Here is an 8,081-nt window from a genome sequence, read left to right as displayed (position 1 = left end):
AAAGCAGATATAATAACATCAGCCTCCTGCTTATATGTATATGATAAAGTCCATCCAATTAGTATTTTTTCACAAGAATGCTAACTCTGTGAGAGCAAAGAGATTGTTGTCCATTTTGTTTACTGCTCTGCTCCATTGCCTAGAAGAACAGGTGGTATTTTCTGAGTCCCAGTTTCATATTTAGATTTCCTTCTTATCTTGACTTAATTCAATAATAGTTAAAATGAGTCTATGATGTAATTATTGCATAAAAATAAGCAAAGTACCCAAGCTGAAACTGTACACTAGAGATTTTCTCATTTTCTCATGAACTTATTGAGCCCTCACAGCAATTAGAGACCTTTCCGGGACTTTCTTAAGACGTAGTACTTTTATGATTTCGTTTTTTTTTTTTTTTTTTGAAACGGAGTCTCGCTCTGTCACCCAGTCTAGAGTGCAGTGATGCAGTCTCGGCTCACTGCAGGCTCCGCCTCCCGGGTTCACGCCATTCTCCTGCCTCAGCCTCCCAAGTAGCTGGGACTACAGGAGCCCGCCACCACTCCCAGCTAATACTTTGTATTTTTAGTAGAGATGGGGTTTCACCGTGTTAGCCAGGATGGTCTCGATCTCCTGACCTTGTGATCTGCCCGCCTCGGCCTCCCAAAGTGCTGGGATTACAGGCATGAGCCACCGTGCCAGCCACTTTTATGATTCTTAATCAGAAACTCCAATCAATGAGGAAGTGGGTCCAGAGTCTGTCCTGACTCACATCCTTCCACGTGTTTTATCTCTCTTTAAACAGTGAAACTAGTAATGGGAAAAATGTCTAATTGCATCTTTTATATAGCACCTTATTATATAAAGCAATGAATTCTAAATGAAGTCAAGTGAATTCTAAACATGAAGCAATAAAGTGTTTAGTAAAACCATAAGGAACCCACAGAATGGAAAAGCTATTTATAAATAGGATTTTTGTTTCTTTTCTCTTTTTTTGTGGCACCTGATGTTACAAATGTGATTAATCTCACATAATTCTATCATATTTAAACTAGAAGCATAGAGTAGAACAAAGGGAAGAATACTAAATAAGATAGTGTGGTACTTAGGATGGGAACTGGAAGCTAGCAGTGGGAGGGGAGGTGGAGAGATGGGAGGAGCAGCTTTGCAAGTGGTTCATAAATAATGGCCTGCATCCCATCTGACAACATATAAAAATAAAAGAGAGTAATACAGTTTGTTACTGTTTAGAAATGAAATGAAATTTTAAAACGTTTCAAATGAGCAATTTTCTCCTCACATTAGTACTCTGGGGACTGATAAGGCTTTTTCTTTTGTCTCTTCTGGTTGCCTTGAATGGTGATCAGCAATGCATGATCAGCCAAGTGGCATCAGCTCTAATGCTATCATCATATGCCAGCCAGAGGGAATGTGAAAGGGGAAATGGGATTTGCCACTGCAAATACCATCTCGATTAATAAATATCTGAGACACACCAAGAGAGAACAAAATCTATCTTCCTCTTTTTGCATGTACCATGCCTTTTCAGTTATATTAGTTGATAATAAACCCTCTTTTACAGCCTGTTGTGTTTCCACGCAGCTGACAAGCAGATCCAATCTCCCCAAAAGGGTCATGTTAATCACCGTTTCAAACAGCGATCTAAAAAAAATGCATTCTAACATGCCTTTGCAAAGGTATAATTCAAATGATTACCTCATGTGTTCCAAAGGGGAATCGGGTGCTGTCCTGTTTCCATAGCACTCAATTTCACAACATTTTGCAAAACTGCTCTGTGAGATATCTTCCTTCAAGAGTAGCAATATCACAGTCATAACTTTCTAAATTTGGGCCTGCAGTAATGACAGACTTTGAATGAATGCTTTCCTATGGTATGGGAAGGAAGAATAAGTTCAAAAAATTAGACTTTTCTCAGCTTTAAGCTCTAAGCTACACTAAGCTGACTTGTCTTCCTTTTTACGTATGTGAAATGCTTATCCTTTGACTGGAATGGAAGGCCAAAATTCACTCTGCTTTCTGCACTGGCTGTTGTTTGAATATTTTTATAATGATTACTTTTAAAATCATAAAAGAAATAGAGAATATGTGTTTTAAGAATATATGTCTTTGTGTACACATTATCCTTACCCATGATAGAATCTTGTCTCAAGGAGGCAAAATGATAGTGAAGAGACATGAGTTCAAATTCAAAGTCTGCCAATAACTAGTTTTGTGATCTATGACTTGTTATTAAACTCTTCAAGTCCAAATTTCCTGATTGGCTAATGAAAAGGTCTCTAGAGACTTCTCCTGCTCTTTAAAACAAAAGGTAGTAAATAACTTCTGGACAAAAAAAAAGGCATTTGTCTTCTACATGTTGAGTTTCCAGATGTACTCTAACTTGAAATTTAAAGATTTTTCATGTTACATGTTTGTTATTCGGGAATTTTAAAATCCAGTTTTATATTCAGTTATTTCAAATGAATTACAATTCAGTTTCATGATCAACTATTTTTAAATTGTCAGGGAAAAGTTCATTTTCTACTCTTTCTTGCCTCATTCTGTCGAAAACACTAAAATTAAAATGAGTCGCAATGGAATCCATTTTTCTGCTAAAAAATTATTGACTTACAAAATTTTTTCTTCACCAGGATATTTTACAATATTTTCTCATTAGGAATTGTATGTATAAAAGAAAAGTTCAACTAACCTATGAAGTAAAGTATTATGATCCTTAAATATTTTGTCTTGTTGTGAAACTCTGTTCTGATAAATCTGTTCCCTCATATCTTATATATTCAACATGGCTGTTCATCTAGTTCTCTGTGAAGTGTCTGAGAACTATATCCAGAAGATCTAACCAGGAAAAGCCAGTAAGTTCCAAGAAAACAAAACAAAAATAACCTCCCAAACATGATCCTGAGCCTAGCCAAAAGCATACAAGTTTCTGAAAGCTTAAACTGTACAAAGATTTTCTTAAGTAAGTAAATGTTGTTGTTGTTATCCTTTCCTTTATGATTTCAGAGTTTTCTGAGGAAATATTCCTTTTTTAAGATGTTGTGGTTATACTCAGTTAATACAGTCTACAGCTCTCTAAATATTCTCTCTTGCATTCCATATCACAGGTCTTCAGAGAGAGATATATATATGTATATATATAGACACACATATACATATATATATCTTCAGATACATTTATAGGTGTGTGTGTATGTGTGTGTATATATGTATGTGTATATATGTATATGTGTGTGTATATATACTCTTTAACGTAAAGAGCAAAAATATGTCTACGTTACATAATAGGCAAAATATGGCTGGCCTGTATTTTTATTTTTGTGCATGTAAATAGCGGCAGTTACAAAAAGCAACTTAAACTGACCATCTGAGACATCATAAAATGTGTCAGACTGTTAGAAAGCAAAGTGTAGAGTGTATTTACTAGATATGTTTGACCATGAAAGGTTCAGTGAGTCCCAGAATAAAGGAATGCCTCCCATACAAGTCTTAAACAAGAGCCAATCCAAATACTTTGATTGGAAGTCTGGTATGCGTGTTTATTTTTAACATTTGACTCCAAGTGCCTAAGATGTGGATGAAATATGGAATTGATTTTTTCCTTGACAAACTTTTGTTATTGTGACTTAGGTTGTAGTACTTATTCTTTTACAAGATGCCTGTGACTCAATGGTTAGACATGGACTCTCTTAACTTTTAGCAGTTTACTTTTGCATAATATATTATAACTAACCAGTGTTAATTTCCTTGTTCTTCACAATGCATTAAACTTAGAGGCAAACTAGAATCTAGAGTCTTGATCTAGCTAAAAAAAATAAATAAATAAAAATAAATGTTTTAACTGAGGATCCAGTAGTGAACAAAATAAACACATTCTTTACTGGTAAAGAAACAGCACATGCAGAAGACCTGTGGCTGGGTCAAACTGATCTGTTATAGACTTTCAGACTCTCATAATACACAGTCATGCATCGCTTAAGGACAGGAGTACCTTCTGAAAAATGCATCATTAGGCAATTTTTGTCATTGTGTGAATATCACAGAGTGTCCTCAGGCAAACCTAGATGGTATATGGTGTGACTCCTAGGCTACGAACCGGTACATCATGTTACTGCACTGAATACTGTAGGCAGTTGTAACACAATGGTATTTGTGTATCTAAACATTTCTAAACGTAAAAAATTGTAATGCATTGTGCTATAACAATATGACAGCTAAGCTATCACTAGACTACAGGAATTTTTCAGCTTCATTATCATCTTATGAAACCACCACCACATATATGGTCCACGTGTGACGGTATTTTGTTGTACCACTTGTCAAAGTTGAAACTTTACATTTAGGTGTGTAATTAATTAATTAATGCAGAATGCTATTAAGAGACTTCAATGATATCTTACAGATTTTAGTCTTCCCAGCTAACATCATACTTAACCATGAAAAGCTGAAAGCGGCCGGGCGCAGTGGCTCACGCCTGTAATTCCAGCACTTTTGGAGGCCAAGGCGGGTGGATCACCTGAGGTCAGGAGTTTGAGACCAGCCTGGCAAACATGGTGAAACCCCATCTCTACTAAAAATACAAAATTAGCCGGGCATGATGGTACATGCCTGTAATCCCAGCTACTTGAAAGGCTAGGCAAGAGAATCACTTGAACTCAGGAGACAGAGGTTCCAGTGAGCCAAGACCATGCCATTGCACTCCAGCCTTGGCAACAAGAGCAACACTCCATCAAAAAAAGAAAGAAGGAAAGAAAGGAAGGAAGGAAGGGAGGGAGGGAGGGAGGGAGGGAGAAGAGAAAAGAAGAAGAAGAAGGAGGAGGAGAAGGAGGAGGAGGAGGGGAAGAAGAAGAGAAAGAAGAAGAAAGAAAGAAAGAAAGAAAGAAAGAAAGAAAGAAAGAAAGAAAGAAAGAAAGAAAGAAAGAAAGAAAGAAAGAAGGAAAGAGAAAAAGAAAGAAAGGCAGGAAGGAAGAAAGAAAAGCTGAAAGCTTTTCCTCTAAGATCAGGAACAAGACAAGGATGCCCACTCTTAATTCTATTCAATATAATATAGGAAGTCCTCACCAGAACAATTAGGCAAAAAAAAAAAAAAAAAAAAAAAAAAAAAAAGAAAAAAGAAAAAGGCATCCAAATTGCAAAGCAAAAACTTTAGTTCTCTTGGTTTGCAGATAATACACTCTTATATACAGAACACTTAAAGACGATTAGAACAAATTTAAAAATTTGGTAAAATTGCTGGATACAAAATCAACATACAAAAATCAGTAGTGTTTCCATACATTAACAACAAATACCTGAAAAATAAGAAAATAACCCCATTTACAAAAGCATTAAAAAACTTAGAAATACATTTAAGAAACAAGGTAAAATTTCTGTCTACTGAAAACTATAAAAATACTGATGAAAGAAATAGAAAAAAAGACAAATATTCCACATATGTGATTCAGAAGAATTAATACTGTTAAAGTGTCCCTGGTGCCCAAAGCAACCTACATATTCAATGCAATCTCCAGCAAAATTCAAATAATATTTTTCAAAGAAATAGGAAAAAAAAATCCTAAAATTCATATAAAACCACACAAACAAAAAAAACCCCGAATACCCAAAGCAATTGCAAACAAAAAGAGCAAAGCTAGAGGCGTCACACTACCTGATTCCAAAATATACCAAAAAGCTATTATAATCAAAATAGCATAGTACTGGCATAAAAACAGGCAAATAGACCAAAGGAGTAGAATAGATAGCTCAGAAATCAATCCTCACATTTACAGTCAGTTGATCTTCAACAAAGGTGCCAAGAACACACAATGGGGTAGAGACAGTCTCTTCAATAAGTGGTGCTGGGAAAGCTGGATATCCACATGCAGAAGAATGAAATTGGACCCTTATATCTCATACAAAAACCAAGTCAAAATGAATTAAAGACATAAAGGTTAAGGTCTGAACCCATAAAACTACTTGAAGAAAACAGAGAAAAAGCTTCTTGATGCTGGTTTTAGCATTTTTTTTATATTACCCAAAAAGCATAGACAACAAAAGCAAAAATAGACAAATGGGATTGCGTCAAACTAAAAAGCTTCTGTGCAGAAAGGAAACAATCAAAAGAGTAAAGTGGCAATCTACAAACTGGGAGAAAAATTTGCAAACCATATATCTGATAAGGGGTTTATATCCAAAATTTATAGGAAACTTAAAGAATTCAATAGCAAGAAAACAACCAAATTGGAAGTAGGGCGAAGGACCCAAATAGACATTTCTCAAAAGAAGATATAAAAATGGCCAACAGGTATATGAAAAAAATAAAAAACTCAACATAACTAATCATCAGGAAAATGTAAATTAAAACCACAGTGATATATCACTTCACACCTGTTAGAATGGCTTCTATTAAAAATATAAAAGATAAGTATTGGTGAGAATATAGAGAAAAGGGAACCCTTGAACACTTTGATGGGAATGTAAATTAGTAGAGCCATTATGGAAAATAGTATGAAGGCTTCTCAAAAAATTAAAAATAGAACTACAATATGATTCAGCAATTCCACTACTTGGCATATATCTAAAGGAAATGAAACCAGTATGTTGATGGGATATCTGCACTTTTAGACTTATTTCAGCATTATCTACAATAGCCAAGGTATGGAATTAACCTCAATGTCTGTCAACAGATGAATAGATTGAGAAAATGTGAGATTTTATACACACACACACACACACACACACACACACACAAAGCCTTACAAAATAAGGAAATCCTGTCATTTGTGATAACATGGATGAAATTGAAGTATATTATGCTAAGTGAAATAAGCCAGGCAAAGAAAAACCAGTATCTTCCAGGGAGTTATAATCTTTTTGCTGGTGGAGGGTGTTGCCTCAATGTTGACTGCAGCTGACTGATCAGGATGCTAGTTGCTGATGGTTGAGATGGCTGTGGCAACTTTTAAAAGTAACAATGAGTTCCATGACGACAGAGCCCTCACTGAGCTGGCAGGCCCCTCCATGGATCACTGGCACCAAGGCGCTGTCCAGATCATTCATGTACTGCGAGGGAAGGTGCTGGCCATTTCTCCCTGCTTGATAGCCAACCTGATCTGAATCAAGTGTCACACGTAGTCCCAGTTTGGTCATTCCATCTTCCTTCAGAAGCTTCAGGTGAGGACAGAGAGCAAGGCAAAAAGCCTTGGTAACATGCTCAGTCAATCTACTGTGATCTGCAGGATCACTGAGGCAATTGTGCTGGTCATCATTTTCTAGGAAAAACACCTCTGTCCATCTGATGACTTTACCATTTGCTTTACATTCTGATCCATGGAATATCTTCACATGTGTTATAGTCTCCATGGACTTCCCATCTATAGGACTTACGACACCCTTGCTAACGTTCTTGTCATCATCCACCCATTGGATGTGAATGTGTTCCTGGGGATCCTCTGCGTCCGCCTTCCCACAGGTGATGCTGAAGTCCTTCATCTCTCGCAGTGCCTGCCTCAAGGAATCCATGTTCTCTGCAGTGATCTGGACCATAACGCCATCTTCCATAATACTGGACTTGGCAAGGTATCCAGAAGAGGATTTCAGAGTGCCACTGAACACAAAGAAACTGGCACCAGTCACTTTTCTGGGCTGATTGTGAATACTGATAGCCTGGGTCTGATCATTTCCATCATCATTCTGCACATACACAAGATAAGAATCTGCCTTTTCATTGAAGCAGGCACCTCCTGCCAGGACATGCTCATTGGACTTGTTCATGGCTTTCATCATCTCATTTTATCTGTTGCTGGGAATTTTTATGCCGGTTTTCTAAACTTCCATATCAACCACCAACCTTGAACTGACAAGGTATACTGATAATTTCTGAACTCTGCAAGAAGATTCATGATGATATGCCCCATCTCTCCAAATAATGGCTTCTGAGATCTGACACTGAATAGTGGGCATGGATAAAATAGATATTCAGCTCCAAGTCTCAACATCAGATGGATAGGAAACACTTTAGCCCTAGGAGTTTGCCATTTCTGGATAAGAATCCCAAAGAAGTAAGGTGGGGTTGGGAGTACTAGGTCTTGCAATGACTGGTAGGTAGA

General features: G+C 36.7%; 1 pseudogene; it reads right to left on the bottom strand.

Moving 5' to 3' along the window:
* Positions 1 to 6,891: 6,891 nt before the first annotated feature.
* Positions 6,892 to 7,779, bottom strand: LOC696082 (zinc finger FYVE domain-containing protein 9 pseudogene; annotated as a pseudogene).
* Positions 7,780 to 8,081: the final 302 nt, after the last annotated feature.

This window comes from Macaca mulatta, chromosome X (genome assembly GCF_049350105.2).
Source record: "Macaca mulatta isolate MMU2019108-1 chromosome X, T2T-MMU8v2.0, whole genome shotgun sequence".
NCBI classification, from domain to species: domain Eukaryota; kingdom Metazoa; phylum Chordata; class Mammalia; order Primates; family Cercopithecidae; genus Macaca; species Macaca mulatta.
Note: the sequence above shows the minus strand (reverse complement) of the source record. Positions and strands in the feature narration are given on the sequence as shown.